This window comes from Taudactylus pleione, unplaced genomic scaffold (assembly GCF_031769625.1).
Source record: "Taudactylus pleione unplaced genomic scaffold, aTauple2 ptg000129l, whole genome shotgun sequence".
Classification (NCBI taxonomy): Eukaryota; Metazoa; Chordata; class Amphibia; order Anura; family Myobatrachidae; genus Taudactylus; species Taudactylus pleione.
The window spans coordinates 10,622,918-10,640,019 of record NW_028284531.1 but is presented as its reverse complement, the minus strand read 5'-3'; the positions used below and the strand labels follow the sequence as shown (position 1 = coordinate 10,640,019).

General features: G+C 49.0%; 1 protein-coding gene across 2 annotated transcripts in view; it reads left to right on the top strand.

Moving 5' to 3' along the window:
- The first annotated feature begins 1,659 nt into the window (after positions 1–1,659).
- The window catches only part of BNC1 (basonuclin zinc finger protein 1), a 198,949-nt gene continuing 183,506 nt past the window's right edge, over positions 1,660–17,102 (top strand). The window contains exons 1-2 of one of the 2 annotated variants that reach the window (XM_088472844.1): positions 1,660–1,679; positions 11,015–11,105. The gene's annotated coding sequence lies outside the window, so the exon portion shown is untranslated. Of the gene's footprint in view, positions 1,680–2,107; positions 2,320–11,014; positions 11,106–17,102 lie in introns of those variants that run through there. The other variant, XM_088472843.1, reaches the window with a different exon arrangement.

The following is a 17,102-nucleotide window of genomic DNA, read 5'->3' as shown; positions in this document are numbered from 1 at the left end:
AAAGATTTAAAAAAATAATCTCGCGGCCACACTCACGCCCTGGGAGCCGAAGGGTCTGGGGGTCGGGGCGCAATCGCCCCTCCTGCATATAGCGCCGGGAGTGAGAGAGAGCTGACTGCTTTTGAATGAGACTCTCTCCCTAGCTCGGCCAGCACACAGCGTAACAGCAGTGTGTGTGTTGGGCTGGGGAGAGAGGCTGCAGCAGCAGTCAGCTCTCTCTCTCCCTGTCCTAACTTATACCCCTTTTCCACCTAAATTCCAGGCCTGACCCGGAGTTGGAACAAAGTTCCTATCCGGATCAGACCCGGAATTTTGCCAGCGCCGACTCGGGATATTCCCGAGTCAGCGCCGCTCACACCGCAGTCGGGTCTGCATAGACCTGGCTTTTGCGGAGTGAAAGTGGACGCTTGGAGATGACGTCATCTCCAAGCGCCACTGAAGCCGGACCAATCGGCCGGCTAGCAGCGCACTCCAGGTCATCGTGACCCGGAGTGCGCTGTTCTCACAGCAGGGTTTTACGGGCTACGCCCGTGTTAAACCCTGCTAGTTACCTGGGTTGGATTGCCGGGTCACTCGACCCGGCGATCCAACCCTCTCCCCTTTTACACCAGGAAGCTGCCCGGGTTAACCCTTCAAAAACCTGGGTTTTAGCTCCGGTGTAAAAGGGGTATAAGTAGTGGCGGCGAGGGGACGGGGGGTGGGATGAAGGACCCGGGACACTCCAACAGTCCTGGGCCGGGTAAATAGTGCCCGCTCCCCCTCCCTCTCTGCTCCCCTGCCCGTGTGCACCGCACACCCTGCACCCATTATAAATACACCCCTGCACCCCCCATATAAACCTATGGGGGTTGTAGCTGCTGGCGGGAATGGAGGGATGGCAGCAGGTATGGAGATATCTGCTGCAGTCCCTCTGTCATACATTCGGGGGATACTAAATATTTGCGGTTACCCCCAAAAACGTGTGTTTACGGTGAATAAGCTGTCAATATTTATTGATAAATGGGCCTCATAATCTTATAGCTGTAACTTTAATTGTCCCCTCCTACATTTTCCAATAGCATTGTGCATTGCTGGGTTTCAGGTGGACAGTGAGGGACAACTGAAAATGTTTCTGTTTATACCATACAAATAGATCTTAATTTGAGATACTAAAGGCACAAATGTGTTCTGTCCTATTACTCCTGTGAGAAAGATAATGAACGTGTTGCTGTCAGGTGTGTGACTGACATAATACCAGTGGACAGCTCAGACACTTTCTCCCATCGGGGTGATCTCATTGCGTTTATAGCATTCTTGTCTCACTAGCTCCACCTTGTGGTGTGTCATTTGGTGGTCACAACCAGTGGCTCATTAGAGAATAGAGACAACTAGTGGCTCTATAGAGAATTGTGGGCATTAATAATGGCATTCTCAATGATCACTTTGTGATATAGTGCACACCAGTGTAAATACTTCTCTACACAATACGTTGATACATCTCCTCCATAGTTCGTTGTACACTGCTGAATGCAGGGTATTCAACATTTGGCCCTCCAGCTGCTGTGGAACTACGCATCCCAGCATGCCCTGACACAGTTTCTTATTAAGGCACGCTAAAATTGTGGCAGGGCATGATGGGATGTGTAGTTCCACAGCAGCTGGAGGGTCTCATGACTGTAGCCCATCCATAACACTGCTGGGTAAGAACTAGTAAAAGGCTCTGCCTGCTTTGCTTATAGTCCTTATCCCAACATAGTTTCATCAGACACATTCTCACAGTTGTAGTGCACTGACAGGGATAAGGCCTTCCATTGCAGTGACTCGTGTGTTGTCACACTGGCAGAGTCTGACGATTACTGTGTCCAGCATCTGCAACCACTTTATAGGTTGTTTTTTTTACTTGTTATTTTAGGACCCTTTGGGTAAATTAGGAATTCATAGGAACGAGGTGGAAGTCTACATGAAAGTAGTGGCCCTGTAATGATGTATGCTATTTGATTGCACCTTTCCTTTGTACTTTGCGCCCGTTGCTGCGGGACCCTGGGTGGTATTCATCCTGGAGTAACAAGATAAACAATGTAGTGGAGATGTTCCCAGGTGCTGAGCTGCTCTTACCCTGGCCTAGGGGCGGAGCTGTTGAGCAGATTAGTGGCTAATGAACTGAGAGGCTGTGACATGACGCTGAGGTGACAATCAGCTTGTCACACAACACCTTTCCCTCACAGTGGAGACCAATATCTGCTGATGAGAACATGTGCTGGGCCTCCTGCAGGTAGCAGGACAGAGCAAGACCTGTTGGAGCCGGGTGTGCAGTCGCAGTCACCCTGCAAACTGGTGGAGGTAAGAAGTGATCAGTGCCTGGGGCTGCTGCAGGTCAGCCAGCTCATGTGATACATGCCTATACTATAGCACACCCTGGGGTCATAGCAGCAAAGCCAGCACACAAACTAATGTGCAGGTGGGAGATAATAATCATGTATTATAACGCTACTGCGGATAGGATAACTGTAGAATGAAGCCACTTTCTTGCTGCTGACCTATGACAATCATCCTAGGAAAGATTTTTTTAGATGCATTTTATATTGTGTTCTTATACAAGTTATGTTTTAAACAGATCTCTGTGACACCTGTTTTGTATGTGTGTGCTACTGTGTCACTTGAAGAGGGTTGTGTAATGAGGCAGCAAGCTGAGGTGTATGCCTTACAGAGAGACTTACTAGTAGTGACTAGAGTGGTTTGGGGGCAATGCTTTCTACCTTGTTGGCAGACCATATGACCATTAATGTGGCAATGTCTGCCATCATTCTGTGCAGAACAAATGTCTGCTTTATTGTATATAAGGAAGGAGCAGAGGCCACCTCCGGCAGCAGATTTCTGTAGGAGACAGGGAGAGTCCCAACTTTAGAAGCAGAAAAGGGCATGGCCGCGCCCTAAATGGAATTAAATGGAATTGGTTTGAGTGGATTGGGACATAGATTTAGGGTGTAGCCTAAAATGTCCCTATTTTGCATTTGGGAATAATGGTGGTAGGTATGTCAGGGATTCATATGTGTCTATTGTTGGCTCATTAGAGAGCAAAGCAATATATAGGTATTGGCAATAAAATTATCTGCTCAGTTTTGAAAGTCTGTGCATATTCCTTATGTATCTTCCCAACTGCTGTCTCTTGAGGGGGATTAGCTTTTATTACATAGGGGCCCATTTATCATTATATTTGCGGCTTAATCCCTGAGAACCCCCGTTTTTGTGGGTTAAAAGCAAATATTATGTTTCCCCCCCAGATGTATGAAGGAGGGACTGCAGCAGATATCTCCGATACCTGCAGTGATCCCTCCATTCCCGCTGGCAGTAGGTTACTATGGGGGATGTGATGCTGCCAAATTTACAAATATCCGGAATGGGATGCATACCCGTTTTCGATCTCAAAAGCTGCGGTTCCCCACTAGATACATTCTGGGATTGCTTGAAATTTGCCTATATCCCTCAAATTTCTTTTTGATAACTATGCCCTTATGAGAAGAATTCCATTCTGCGCCATGGCAGCAAAGTGCCTCCAGAACGGTTGGGTGAAGGCATTTCAGGACTAGTAATCTTGTTTTTCTTCCCCTTGCTTTCCATAGAGGTGCCCAGAAAAATTAGTCTACCGTAATAGACTGTAATGTGCACAGCCAGACATCATGAGGAATTGAATTTCCTCCCAACAGTCTAGTTAGGTGCATACCTCTGACCCTTGTGTGTAATGGAGTATTGTATAGGCAGTTTACTCTATCAAAGCAGAACTAATGGAAATAATTAATACTTATAAGTTATAAGGTAATAAATACAATCCCAGAGTACAGTAAAAACACATTATAGATCCATACTACACTTCTACCCAGGGGACTATATGTATAGGTTATATATATATGCCCTTTTTCACCACATTACCATTGGGATATAGTCAGGAAGCCGGCGGTCGAAATGCCGAACACCGGCTTCCCGACAGTGAAATCCCGGCATGGGACTAATGATAGGCGTCTAAATACCGGCACCTATCATTAGTCCCACGTCGAAATGCTGATGCCCGGCATGCCGAACTTAGAACTTCGGGGGGGGGGGGGTTAGGTTTAGGGACACCCGGGGGGCCTTAAGGTTAGGCACCCCCAACAGGAGGGATAGGGTCAGGCTAGTGGAAGGGAGGGTTAGCGTCAGGCAACCCCCATGGGGAGGTTAGGTTCAGGCACCCACCCGGGAGGGCTAGCTTCAGGGTGCCTAGAGGGAGGGGTTAGGTTTAGGCACCCCTGGGGGGGGAGGTTAGGGTTGGGCACCTCTAAGGGAGGGTTAGGGGTGTTACCTCTGTCGGGATCTTCATGTGCTGGCCTTCCAGTGTCGGTATTTCGTCCGCCGGGCTTAGGTCCGGCGGTATTTCATACCGATTCCTTACCATTATATCCATTTTTATATTTTAAGAAAAAACAAAACCTTTAAGTATGTACTTTTGGGTTGGGTACGGGATGCCGGCACTCGGGATCCCAGCGGTTACAATCCCGACGCCAACATCCCCACAGGGTTAGGATACCGACACCTGTCAGTAAGTATCCTAACCCTACCCCTAAACCTAACCCTCTCCTTAGTGCCTAACCCTAACCCTCCCCCTAACCCCACTACTGTCGGGATGCCGGCAACCGGATTCTGACTGGTGTTGGGGTTCCGGCATCGTCATTCTGAGCGCCGGCATCCCAACAGCCGGGATAATAACTACTTCCCTTTTAATTTGTGTGTGGTATTGTTGTTTCTACTTCAGGGTCCATAGGGTATCCACAGGATACCTTGGGGGTATAGGTGTGACGTCAGTCGCAGGGCACCAAAGAGTTAAGCTTTCAGCCTCCCAGGATGCACTAGGTCCCCCTCCTATACCCCGCCCCCGGGCCAAGGCACCTCAGTTTAGTTTGGTGCCCGGCCGGAGTCGGGTGCACCTGTTGGAGTGGGGGCTAGAAGAGCCCCTGAAGCTTATTCTTCATGCAGCTGTGGCTGCACAACTGGATGAACAGCATGGACAGTCAGTCCTGACGTCCATGCTGTCTTCCCTACACCGCGCCGGTACCAGAACGCCGGTACTGATCCGGGGATGCTGGTGGGCGTCTGGGGTCACAGCTAGCGATGACCCCAGATGCTCCGGACCATGGCCGGATTCAAGGGGGACAGAGGTAAGCAGCGGGGTCCCGCGGTGGGTCCCCGCTGATCACATGGTCCTAAGTCCCCAGGCAGGGGGCTCCCTGGGGACTGGCTGCAGCGTGGAGCCAGGCGACCAACCTGCGCTTCCACTACCCCCTGGGACAGCGGACCGCAGCAGAGCGGTAGCGCTGCGGCGTCCCAGGGGTTAAATGCATGCCAGGGGAGCGCGCCTTCCCTGTCTCACAGCCGGCGCCTCCCCCGCTGCACACAGCCCTCTCTGCATGCTGCCGACTGGTCCTGTGGCAGCGCTCCTCCCCCAGGCCAGCCTCCTCTCTGCTCCTCGGCGGCCATCTTCTCCAGAACGCATGGTGAACGCTGCTGGAAGCGCTGGACGGAAGCATCGTGGTCTGGGTCCCCCCGCATACCTCTCCTCCGCTGTGGTCAGGTCTGTGTATGCAGCGCTGTGTCCTACCAGGCCCTGTGTCTGTGTAGTTGAGTGATCAGCGCTGTTAGTGCAGGAATTGTTATTTTTCTGCATTGTATGTGACTGTGCTAGCGCTGCTGCCTGTAACTTTTCTTCTCTAAACTGTCAGCTTTATTACTGTCCCTGTTCTTTCTGCAAAAGCCCTTGCGGTGCGGTGCTGCAGGGTGGTCTCTCGCCTATTTAATACTTAATTGGTGAGAGAGGTCACATACGTGGTGCCATCATGTCTGAAAGTGATTTTCCCCTCCGGCTACAGTGTACCACGTGCAAAGTACCGTTAGCGGAGGGGGAGGGTAGCGCGGAGGGCCTTTGCCGGCAGTGTTTGTCCATGGCGCGGCCTATTACGGTTACAGCACCGGTACAGGAGCCGCCCTGGGCTTGTTTCGCTCAGGCGTTAACAGCTTTAGTGGGCCAGTTAGCTCCGCAGCCCGCGTTTACTCCGATGGGTTTGTCCCAGCAGTCTGTGGTGTCGTCACCCATGCAGGGGTTCCCACGACAATTGGTGGTACCCCACAGTCTCCCTATTTCCCCGCTCCCGGGTTCTCAGGAGCCAGCGTGGGTTAACTCCCTGACGAGTTCTGTACAGCACTTGTCGGATGTGTTGCAAGGGGAGTCTGTGATGCGGTCTCATAAAAGGCCGGTGGCGTCTCTGTCCGCTCCTTATGAGGATGACGAAGGGACGTCTGATGATGGGGAGATTCTAGATCCTTACGATCAGGAACCTCTCCATACTAAGGACGCTGATGCTAAGTCCAAAGTATATATTCCTGGACTTATTCGGGCGGTCCGCACAGCCTTGGTGATTGAGGACGAAGTTCCCCCAGCGGCTAAATCTAAGTATGCCTTTTTCAAAGATGTGAAGGGCGATGCCACAGTCTTTCCTCTTTCGGGTCAGTTGGTGGACCATTTAGAGGAGGCGTGGAAACAACCTGGCAAAAGATACCAGCCGCAGAGACGCCTGGCGGTGGCTTATCCGTTCGCGGATAATTATTTTGCGAAGTGGGAATCCCCTCCACAGGTGGATTCTCACGTGACCCGTCTTGTCCGTAGTGCCACATTGCCGATGCCATCCATGTCCTCCCTTAAGGATGCTACGGACCGCAAGGTAGAAATCTGCCTGAAGTCCGCTTATTCCCTTGCAGGGGGGGCAGCACGGCCGGCTATGGCCATTTGCTGGGTTGCCAGAGCGATGGAGCGCTGGGCGGATTCATTAGAGGCTTCTTTTGAATCCGACTGTCCGGCCGATCAGGCGGAGTTGATTGGCAATCTCCGTGATTCGGCCACCTACATCAACGAGGCGGCTCTAGACATTAGTACTCTGGTGTCTAGAATTTCTTCAGCAGCGGTAGCTGCTCGTCGCACCTTGTGGCTGCGATCCTGGAAGGCGGACGCAGATTCCAAGAAGGGTCTGGAAGCGTTGCCGTTTACCGGAGAAGTTCTCTTCGGTCCGGATCTGGATAAGATTGTGGCCACGCTGGCGGCAGCCAAATCTGCCTGTCTCCCGTCGGCCGCTGCTCCTTCTGGTTCGGGACCATCGTCCTTTCGGTCATCTAGGGCCCAGGGCAGGCCCAAACCACAGTCGTTTCCTCGACAGGCTGGCCCTAAGAAATCGGTCAAGCCCCGGAAGCAGGCATGGAGTACCAGACGTCCGGCCCCCAAGCCAGATGACAAGCCTGCGGCCTGACGGTCCGGGCCTCCCTTTGGGGGATCCCAGGGTGGGAGGCCGCCTGCTACAGTTCGCCCAGTGTTGGTCGACCACTACGACAGACACTTGGGTTCTGGAGGTGGTTTCCCACGGATACGCCCTCTCCTTCCGGCACAGACCCCCGGCTCGCTTCTTCACCACGGGTCTCCCATCAGACCGGAACAAGGCTACGGAGCTGCGGAAGGTATTGCACACTATGCTCCAGGCTGGAGTTATAGTGGCGGTTCCATTCTCCCAGAGGGGCCAGGGTTTCTATTCAAATCTATTTTTGGTACAGAAACCCAATGGGTCATATCGTCCGATTCTCAACCTCAAAGCACTCAACAAGTCTTTGCGGGTCCCGAAGTTTCGGATGGAGACCCTACGGTCCATCATTCTGGCGCTGGAACCTGGGGACTACTTGGTGTCATTGGACATACAGGACGCTTACCTGCATGTCCCTATTCTTTGGCGCCATCAACAGTTCCTCAGGTTTGCAATCAGCAGCGACCACTTCCAGTTTCGGGCGTTACCTTTTGGCCTGGCAACAGCACCACGTGTTTTCACCAAGGTGATGGCGGTCATGGCGGCTTCTCTGCGGCTGCAGGGAGTCCGCATGTTGCCGTATTTGGACGACCTGTTATTGGTGGCAGGATCTCCAGAGCTCCTGTTACGCCACTTGGACCTGACCATTGCACTGCTGCAACGGCACGGCTGGCTAATCAACTGGCAGAAGTCCACTCTAATCCCGTCTCGGAGGATTCTGCATCTTGGAGCCTTATTGGACTCGGGACAGCAAAGGATCTTCGTGACGGAGGACAAGATCTCTGCTTTACAGTCAAGGGTGCGCAGTTGTCTGCACAGCCGCCGGGTGTCCTTACACTCGGCGATGAGGTTACTGGGCTCCATGGTGTCGGTGTTCGACATGGTGGAATACGCCCAGTTTCACTCCAGACCTCTGCAGCACCTGATCCTGTCCAAGTGGAACGGGCTGACTCAGTCTCTGAAGTCCCAGACGATTGTGCTCACCCAGGAGGTTCGCCTGTCCCTTACGTGGTGGTTACAGACGACCCACCTCAACAAGGGACGTCCGTTCTGGGTTCCAAATTGGGTCCTGTTGACAACGGACGCCAGTCTTCGGGGCTGGGGAGCAGTTTCGGGTCCACACTTGTTCCAGGGCAGGTGGACGCCGACAGAAGCGGAGCTTCCAATAAATATCTTGGAACTCCGTGCGGTCTTCAATGCTCTCCAGCAGGCACAGCGGTTTCTCCAGGGTCGCCCGGTGCAGGTCCAGTCAGACAATGCTACCACCGTGGCCTACATAAACAGGCAAGGAGGAACTCGCAGTCGGGCGGCTCTCGTAGAGGTCTCTCGGATCCTGGTTTGGGCGGAGCGCAATCTTCCGGCCATATCAGCGGTCTTCATCCCGGGAGTGCTCAATTGGGAGGCGGACTTTCTAAGTCGCCAGGACGTTCATCCGGGGGAATGGTCCCTGCACCCGGACGTTTTTCAACTACTGGTGGACAGGTGGGGTCTTCCAGAAATCGACCTCATGGCGTCCCGGCACAACAACAAGTTGCCGGTGTACGGGTCTCGCACAAGAGACGAAGGGGCGTCTCTGGTGGATGCTCTGTCCGTCCGGTGGACGTTCCGGTTCGCATACCTGTTCCCTCCGGTCTCCCTTCTTCCACGGGTAATCCGGAAATTCAAACAGGAAGGAGGGACGCTCCTGTTGATAGCTCCCGCGTGGCCCAGACGGCACTGGTTCTCAGACCTTCAGGGTCTGTCCGTGGACATTCCTCTGCGGTTGCCGCTACGACCGGACCTTCTGTCTCAGGGTCCTTGCCTTCACCCGGACCTGACTCGGCTGTCTTTGACGGCGTGGCTGTTGAGACGGCCATGCTGAGGTCCCGGGGGTTTTCCAGCTCTGTGGTGCGTACCATGTTACGAGCTCGGAAACCGTCTTCCGCGAGGATATACCATCGCGTGTGGCATACGTTCTTCCAGTGGTGTCGACCGAGAGGTTATGCACCGCGGGAGTTTCGTCTGTCTCGGATTCTCGCCTTCCTGCAAGCGGGACTAGATCATGGGCTTCGCCTTGCTTCTTTGAAGGTACAGGTTTCGGCCCTATCTGTCTGGTTTCACCGTAGGATTGCTACAATCCCGGATGTGCGCACCTTTATGCAGGGTGTTCTCCGCATTCAGCCGCCCTTTGTTCCACCTGTGGCGCCTTGGGATTTGGCTGTGGTCCTGAGGGCTCTCCAAGGACCGCCGTTTGAACCACTGGGCTCAGTGGATCTTAAATGGCTAACAGCTAAGACTGTTTTCCTTCTGGCCATTGCTTCGGCCAGACGTGTTTCTGAGTTAGGGGCTCTTTCTTGTAGACCCCCTTTCTTGGTTTTTTATGGGAACAGGGCAGTGCTCCGCACTCGGCCCGAGTTTCTTCCCAAAGTTGTTTCCCAGTTTCATATTAACGAGGAAATAGTTGTTCCGGCCTTTAACTCACCGGGTCTTTCCGTGGGTGAGGCCTCTTTGGATGTTGTGCGGGCCTTAAGGACTTATGTTGACCGCACTTCTTCGTTTAGGAAGTCGGACGCTTTGTTTGTCCTCTTTGGCTTCCGTAAAAAGGGTTGGCCTGCTTCAAAGCAAACTTTGGCAGCCTGGATCCGTATGGCTATTTCTGAAGCTTATCTTCATGAAGGCCTACCGGTCCCTCCTTCTCTGAAGGCTCATTCCACTAGGTCTGTGGGTCCTTCGTGGGCAGCTCGACGTGGTGCCTCGGCAGTTCAGATCTGCAAGGCTGCTACGTGGTCTTCTGTCCATACCTTCGTGAGGTATTACAGGTTTGACACCTTCGCCTCTCAGGATGCTTCCTTCGGGCGGCGGATTCTCCTTTCTGCACAGGAGCGTCCCCACCCTTAAAGGATACTGCTTTGGGACATCCCCAAGGTATCCTGTGGGTACCCTATGGACCCTGAAGTAGAAAATATGAGATATGGTAAGAACTTACCCTTGTTATCTCTATTTCTACGAAGTCCATAGGGTTCCACAGGACTCCCGCCCTGTCGCACCTGTGCTGCAGATGGGCTTTGCTCTGGTCACCGGTTTTCCGTCTCCCTCTGGTGAGAATGTGATTCTTGTATGTGTCCAGATCTTTGTTCTCTCTCTTCCTTCTCCTCCTCCGGCCTATGGCTTGGTAACTAACTGAGGTGCCTTGGCCCGGGGGCGGGGTATAGGAGGGGGACCTAGTGCATCCTGGGAGGCTGAAAGCTTAACTCTTTGGTGCCCTGCGACTGACGTCACACCTATACCCCCAAGGTATCCTGTGGAACCCTATGGACTTCGTAGAAATAGAGATAACAAGGGTAAGTTCTTACCATATCTCATATTTTTGCAATTCTGAATAATATGTGTATGGATAAAAAAAAAAACCAAACACAGACGCAAATAAATGGCCATATTGCGCCATGCAGTTGTCATACTAAGTAATTTTGTAATGTATTAGTCCAGCAATTTGCGGATAACTATCCTAAGGAACTGAGTATTCTGAATGCAGTGATCCTTGACTGCATGATGATTATAACTATATTATGATAATTGCCACCTGTGTCATGTCAAAAGTCTTTTAATTGCAATACCTATTCCTATAACATTAACTCTGTAATGCACTGATGGACTTCAAGCAATATGGTTTACATTGGCCTTCTCTTCAGGACGCAATTAACCTAGGCACGTACTAGAAGATCACAAATCGGAGCACCATTCCAGCACAGCCTATTGCTGAAGAGCAGGATGAGCACAAAGGTAAGTGCTTGGATGTTTTTGTTTATCAACCTTGCTGTTACTGTACAAAAATAAACCCCCCAAATGACTCCTGAGGAACATCCACTTATCTTCAGGGCACATCCACAGGTATTGGAGCATGTCTCTATAAATCATATTAAATCTTAGGTCAGATCTCTGTCATCTGTGAATCAAAAGACCCTGAGAGCACACAGGCCTGCTGAACATTTAGTGGCACTAAACAAGCCATAGCAAGTTTGGAGTTTGCAAGGAAGCCTTGCAGTGAAGTGTAACTCTGCCCATGTCTGTGGTTAGGAAGAGGTTAATATGGGTGACCTTAGTAGGAATACTGCAGCATGTCCCAGCTGGTGCCTGATTGGAACATCCTGCCGCCTGTGGCAGAGGAATTCCAATGCACAATGGTCACATTCACAACCCAACCCTGACAAAGAACAGGATTGGGAAACTTTCATAAATAATGCCTTAAAACATAAGGATCCAAGATTCCATACAGTGGTTTTCAAGGTGCAGTCTCGCATCCCACTGAGGGCAACAGTCTGTGAACAGTGAAGGATATAATGGGTTACATATTGCCGAGGATATATATTTCTTTTCCAGGCAAATATTAATAGTGCTTTGCTTTAATAAGGGAAAAGGTAAATTATATATATATATTTTTTTTTTTTTTACATAATTTATATAGAACCTGCAATGGAATTACAATGTTCACCTCAAAAAGAAAAAAATCCAATATTACTATATTTTACAAAGCTGTAGTTCCCATACAGGCAAACTAGGTACATGCAAAGGGCAGCGCTTTCATGGGCCAGCATGGAGGAAGTTCATCTTTCTTCCTATTTTCTTCATTGCAGAGCAGAGCAGGGTCATGAGAGGCTAGAGGAGTATTCTGGGGCCCCTTCCCAAATGTTGCTATTGGGCCTGGTGATGCAACTTTGTTATGCTCCTGATAACGCCCCTGTTATCTTGCAGTGCAGGGAACAACTTACAAGTCGGCGACATCGCCGATGCGGTACATCCCCCCCCGACTTCACGTACATACCGCGGTTAATTACCACGGTATGTACCAAGAATATCGCAAAGAACAGCTCTTTCGATGAGAGCTGTCCTTTGCGATGCTGCCGGGCACAGGGACTTCCGGGTTTAACACCCAGAAATCCGCTGCATTCTGCTGCTTAATACATACGGGGAATGCGGTAAAACCCCCGAAAACTGCATTTTCGGGGGTTTTACCACATTTTCGCTGATGATACATCTCCCCCTAAAGGAGAAAAGTATAACAGCTGCAACTGCACTATAGTATTTGTAGTTATAGTATTTGTTGTACCTACATCATACATACCCATTTTCTAAATGTTCCCTCTAGGAGATCCTGGTGAGTGGAAGCCATGGTTCAGTGAGTTGCATCATCACGGTTCCATACCCCACTGCTCAATATCTGCATTGCCGCCACTTGTGACGACGGGAAGCGTGGCCATGATGATGTAATTCATTGCGAATTACATAATCAATTGTGCTGGGCAAGTGGGTGGATCTAGAAAGCCGATCTACTCTCTTGCTGTCCAAGAGAGTTCCTTGAAATTCGCAAGTCTCCTGTACATTGTGGTAGAGTTATGCAAGTATGACTGCATGTCCTGTTCTAGTGTAGCTGCAGTTACATAGCCAGTGTGTGCGTGTGTGTGTGTGTGTGTGTGTATGTATATATGTGTATATATATATATATATATATATATATATATATATATATCTGTACAGTGGGCCTCATTCAGACCCGCTCGTGAGCGATGAGCGCTCGCAAGCGGGTCGATGTTGCCCAAGTGCGCATGCGCACGACGGAGGCGGCTCCGTCGTGCGCATGTGCGAGACCCGAATATCGACGGCCAAGCCGTCGTTATGGGTCTCGCACCAAAGGGGGCATGCTGTCGATGGTGATTGACAGCACGCCCCCTTTGGTGGGTGTGCCGGGGGAGTGGCTGCCCAGACGGAGGCGTTCCCACGGGTAAATAGAGCCAAAAGCACTCCAGGGCTTGCGGCAGCGAGACCCTACCGCAGGGTCTCGTCGCAAGCCCGATGGTCTTGACCAGTGCGACCATAATTTTGGCCGCTCGCTATAGCTGTGGGTGGTCACCCACAGCTATGCGAGCGGCCAGGAGGCCGCTCCAAAAAGGAGAAGGGACGGCCCTGATTCAGAGCGAGCGGCTCTGTATCAGGGCCAGTATCTCTACCAATAAGTGAGACACTGTAAGTTTTGCAGAAGCAATAAGAGTTGTACTGTACATACGTAACCTCCACATGAACAATGTACAGTATGGGCCAATGACCATATTTGAGTGGAGTACTCTGTACTGTACACAAAATACTGTACTCTGCTACAAAATAGTAATGGTGTAATAACTGTAACATGAAATGTGTACAGTATGACTGACTACCATTAAACTAATTTTTACTAAGAATATCCCTGTTTGCATTCGTACAGTACATCAATACAAGCTTCTGTAGGTGCTACCATGTTAAGATTTTTTTAGATATATGAACATTTGAAAACTCTCAAAAGAACTTTTTTTGCCCCAGGTGGCATTTTAAACAGGGAACACTGGCTTGGCATGCTCAGACGGCATCTGTACACCGTCACATGGTAAGTCACTGTCAGTGGTATTTTGCAACATTACTGGTGACATGCCCTGTCACGTTCATTCATCCTGCATTTCTAATTATGTCCTCTCACATGTTTAGTCGCAAGAAGTTCTGTAGTGGCAGGGAGCCGCCCTGGTAGCACTGCTATCTGGGCCGGAGGGAGTAATGTTTCTTCGCACTGTTGCCAGTCTACCATTGTACAGTCATTTTGCAGGTTGTCTCATTCAGTCAGAAGGGCAGGTTTTGTTTATATACATCTATGACAGTCTTAAGGATATTGACACGAGATGTGCCAGAACAGTCAGGCATTTATGTAAGGCTGCGAGGAATATTATGGGAGAAAACAACACTGGTGGGATTGGGAAAAATACAATTAGAGAAGAGGTCATGAAAGAGGTAAAGCAGATCCAAGTTCTGTCCATACTTCCAGTTTTTAATTTTTTTTTGCAAATGACATAAAATATCAAACTACATTCCAATAATATTGATTTGACATTAAATATACACAGCTGTCTGTAGGCAGCATACTTCCTCACAATCTAAACACCATATACAATGCTGAATTAAGTATTTCAGAATTTGATAGCCCTTAATCCTTTTTTTGGCTTGTGCACAGTTAGATGCACTACACTTTTAAGGCATGAAAGCTGTTTAAGTGTTTTTTTAGTTTTTTTATTTCTGCTTCTATACTATGCACTTTTCATGCATTGCACTTTATCAATGCAATCTATTGTATTTATTGTAATGGTAGCACACATTAATGCATGGGATTGTGCTGTGCTGAAATTGAGGGGAAGATGTATCAAGACAAGGGTCTATTTACTAAGCAGTGTTAGGAGATGGAGTGAAAAGTGATAAGGTGCCAGCCAATCAGCTCCCAACTGTCATTTTGCAAACACAGCCTGTGAGATAGCAGTTAGGAGCTGATTGGCTGGCACCTTATCACGTTTCACTCTATCTCTCTTCAAGGACCTATTTACTAAGCAGTGTTAGGAGACAAAGTAGAGACGTTGCCCAAAGCAGCTTCTAACTGTCATATATCTACACTTTATCACTCTCCAAGGCTTGATGCATCTCCCCCTGAATTTACCTGAGTGGTAAATTTACTAAGCCGCACTTTAAAGCCACCGCGTGTGACTTATTTTTAATAAGCCTTTCGTGTATTTATTAACATGTCAGTGCAAACAAAAGCAGAGAAGTGTGAATGATCCTTATGATTGCGGTCTTGCGTTTTTCCTAGTATGAAAAGCGCATTGGTGTATCATTACAGAAGCCACTGGCTAGAGCCATTGCTATTGCAGGGATTTCTGAAAGTACAATACTGGGATATTTCATTTTCTTTTCTTCAGAGGCCTGACTGTGGTACAGGTTGAGTCTCTTATATCCAAAATGCTTGGGACCAGGGGTATTTTTATGTATACCATATTGAAATTTCTCAGGAATAGGGCCCAAATCTAAACACAAAATGCATTTATGTATTATATACACCTTATACACACAGCCTGAAGGTATTTTATACAATATTTTCAATAATGTTGTGGCTCAAACAATGTTTGTGTACATACATGAAATTGATTTATGTTTCATATGCACCTTATCCACAAAGCCTATAGGTCATTTATACTTTTTTTTTTTAAATAATTTGGGGTTTTTAAACAAAGTTTGTGTACATTGAACCATCAAAAAGTAAAGGTTTCATTATCTCAGTCATGCTAAAAATATTCCGTATTTCGGTATGGGAGACTCAACCTGTACTTTTGAAAATTGGTCACAATTTATTGAATATTTCAGAGACCTAGTTTTGTGTCCTCTTGGGGGGGGAAAAGAGCCAGCATCTGACGTAAATTGTAGGTTTTTTTCAGTTTTGTTCTTAATAAGAGAGCTGGGCTTTTTAAAGTATGGCTTTTACTAGCTAAACTAAAAAATGCAAATTATACGCTGCTATTAATTGTATCTGGTTATATCACGTTGACAGACGATTTTAGGGTTAAGCTGCTGGCAGTGCTAGGCTACGGTTAGGGTTAACTGAATGGGGAAAATGCATTGTCGACATGCCGACTGACGACATTTGCAGTGTCGATATTATGTCATTGAATGTTGACATGTCGATATGCTGAACGTTGACATTTTATACCACACCCTTGGATCTCTTTCAGTGAATTAATTCCATGTTTGGGTTTGTTAGAAAGGTCGATCTGGCCCTCTGATGACTTCTTAATGCTTGAGCGGTTGGCCAGCCCTAGTCTAAATGGCACAATCTCCTGATTACAGGGAACAACCAGGGTGCAGGGAAGCCATTGAAGAGCACAGGGTCCCCCATTCTGTGCACGTTTGCTTTGTATCAAACACAACAGCCATCTTCCTAGTCATACAGACCCCAAAGTCTCAATTACAGCAGAGCATTTGTTACATATTGCTAAAGCTAAATCCTTTAGAACCCATTCTCAGTCGCTGGGGCTCATAATCTGTACAATTTGAGCTTTTTTTTTTTTTCTTTTTTGTACACTGTATATTGTTTGCTTTGTAGATTTTTACAAGTATTATTTAATAATAATAATTTTATAAGTTATTTATATAGAGCACACAGAAGGGAGATTTACCAAAGCTTGGAGAAAGGTAAAGTACCAATCAGTCAGCTCTTAACTGTCATTTTTTAGGCTGTGCTAAAACAGTGACCGGAGCCAATTGGTTGGTACTTTGGGCCTGATTCAGAGATAGACACTATTGCGATTCTCGTGCAGATTGAGCAATTGTTTGCCGCTGCACATGCGTATAAGCCGCACTGCTCGTGCGCAGGGATCACGGACATGTGTAGGAATCCATCTCGGAGTGAGTGACTGGTTGTCAGCGTTTGGGGGTGGTAATGGGGAGTGGTCAGAAATACGCAGGCGTGCCTGTCCGTTTGAACGCCGTTACATGGGCGTGCATAAATTAGCCAAGTGCGAATGCATACGTAGCTCTGCGTGCCAGGAGAGCTCCCAAGGTTGTGGCTGGTCAGACCTGCCGCTAAGGCAAGATGGCCACCCTTGTGTGGCAATGTTACCGTTATTTACGCAGGTATGCGTCGTCTCATGCAGGTTTAAAGGCAGCAGTGGGCGTGTCTATGCTCTGGTGATCTTTGCGGACATTAGCATATTTTCGCAGCTATGTTCCGTGCAAAATCGCAGCCCAATCGCATTAGCGTCCATCTCTGAACCAGGGCCCTTATTCAGAGCCGGACGCTCTGAGCAGAGCGCTCGCTCTGAATGAGGGCCGTCCTCCATAAAAATGGAGCGTCCTCCTGGACGCTCGTATAGCTGTGGGTCACCACCCACAGCACATACGAGCGTGCAGAATGATGGTCGCGATAGTTTTGACCATCGCGAC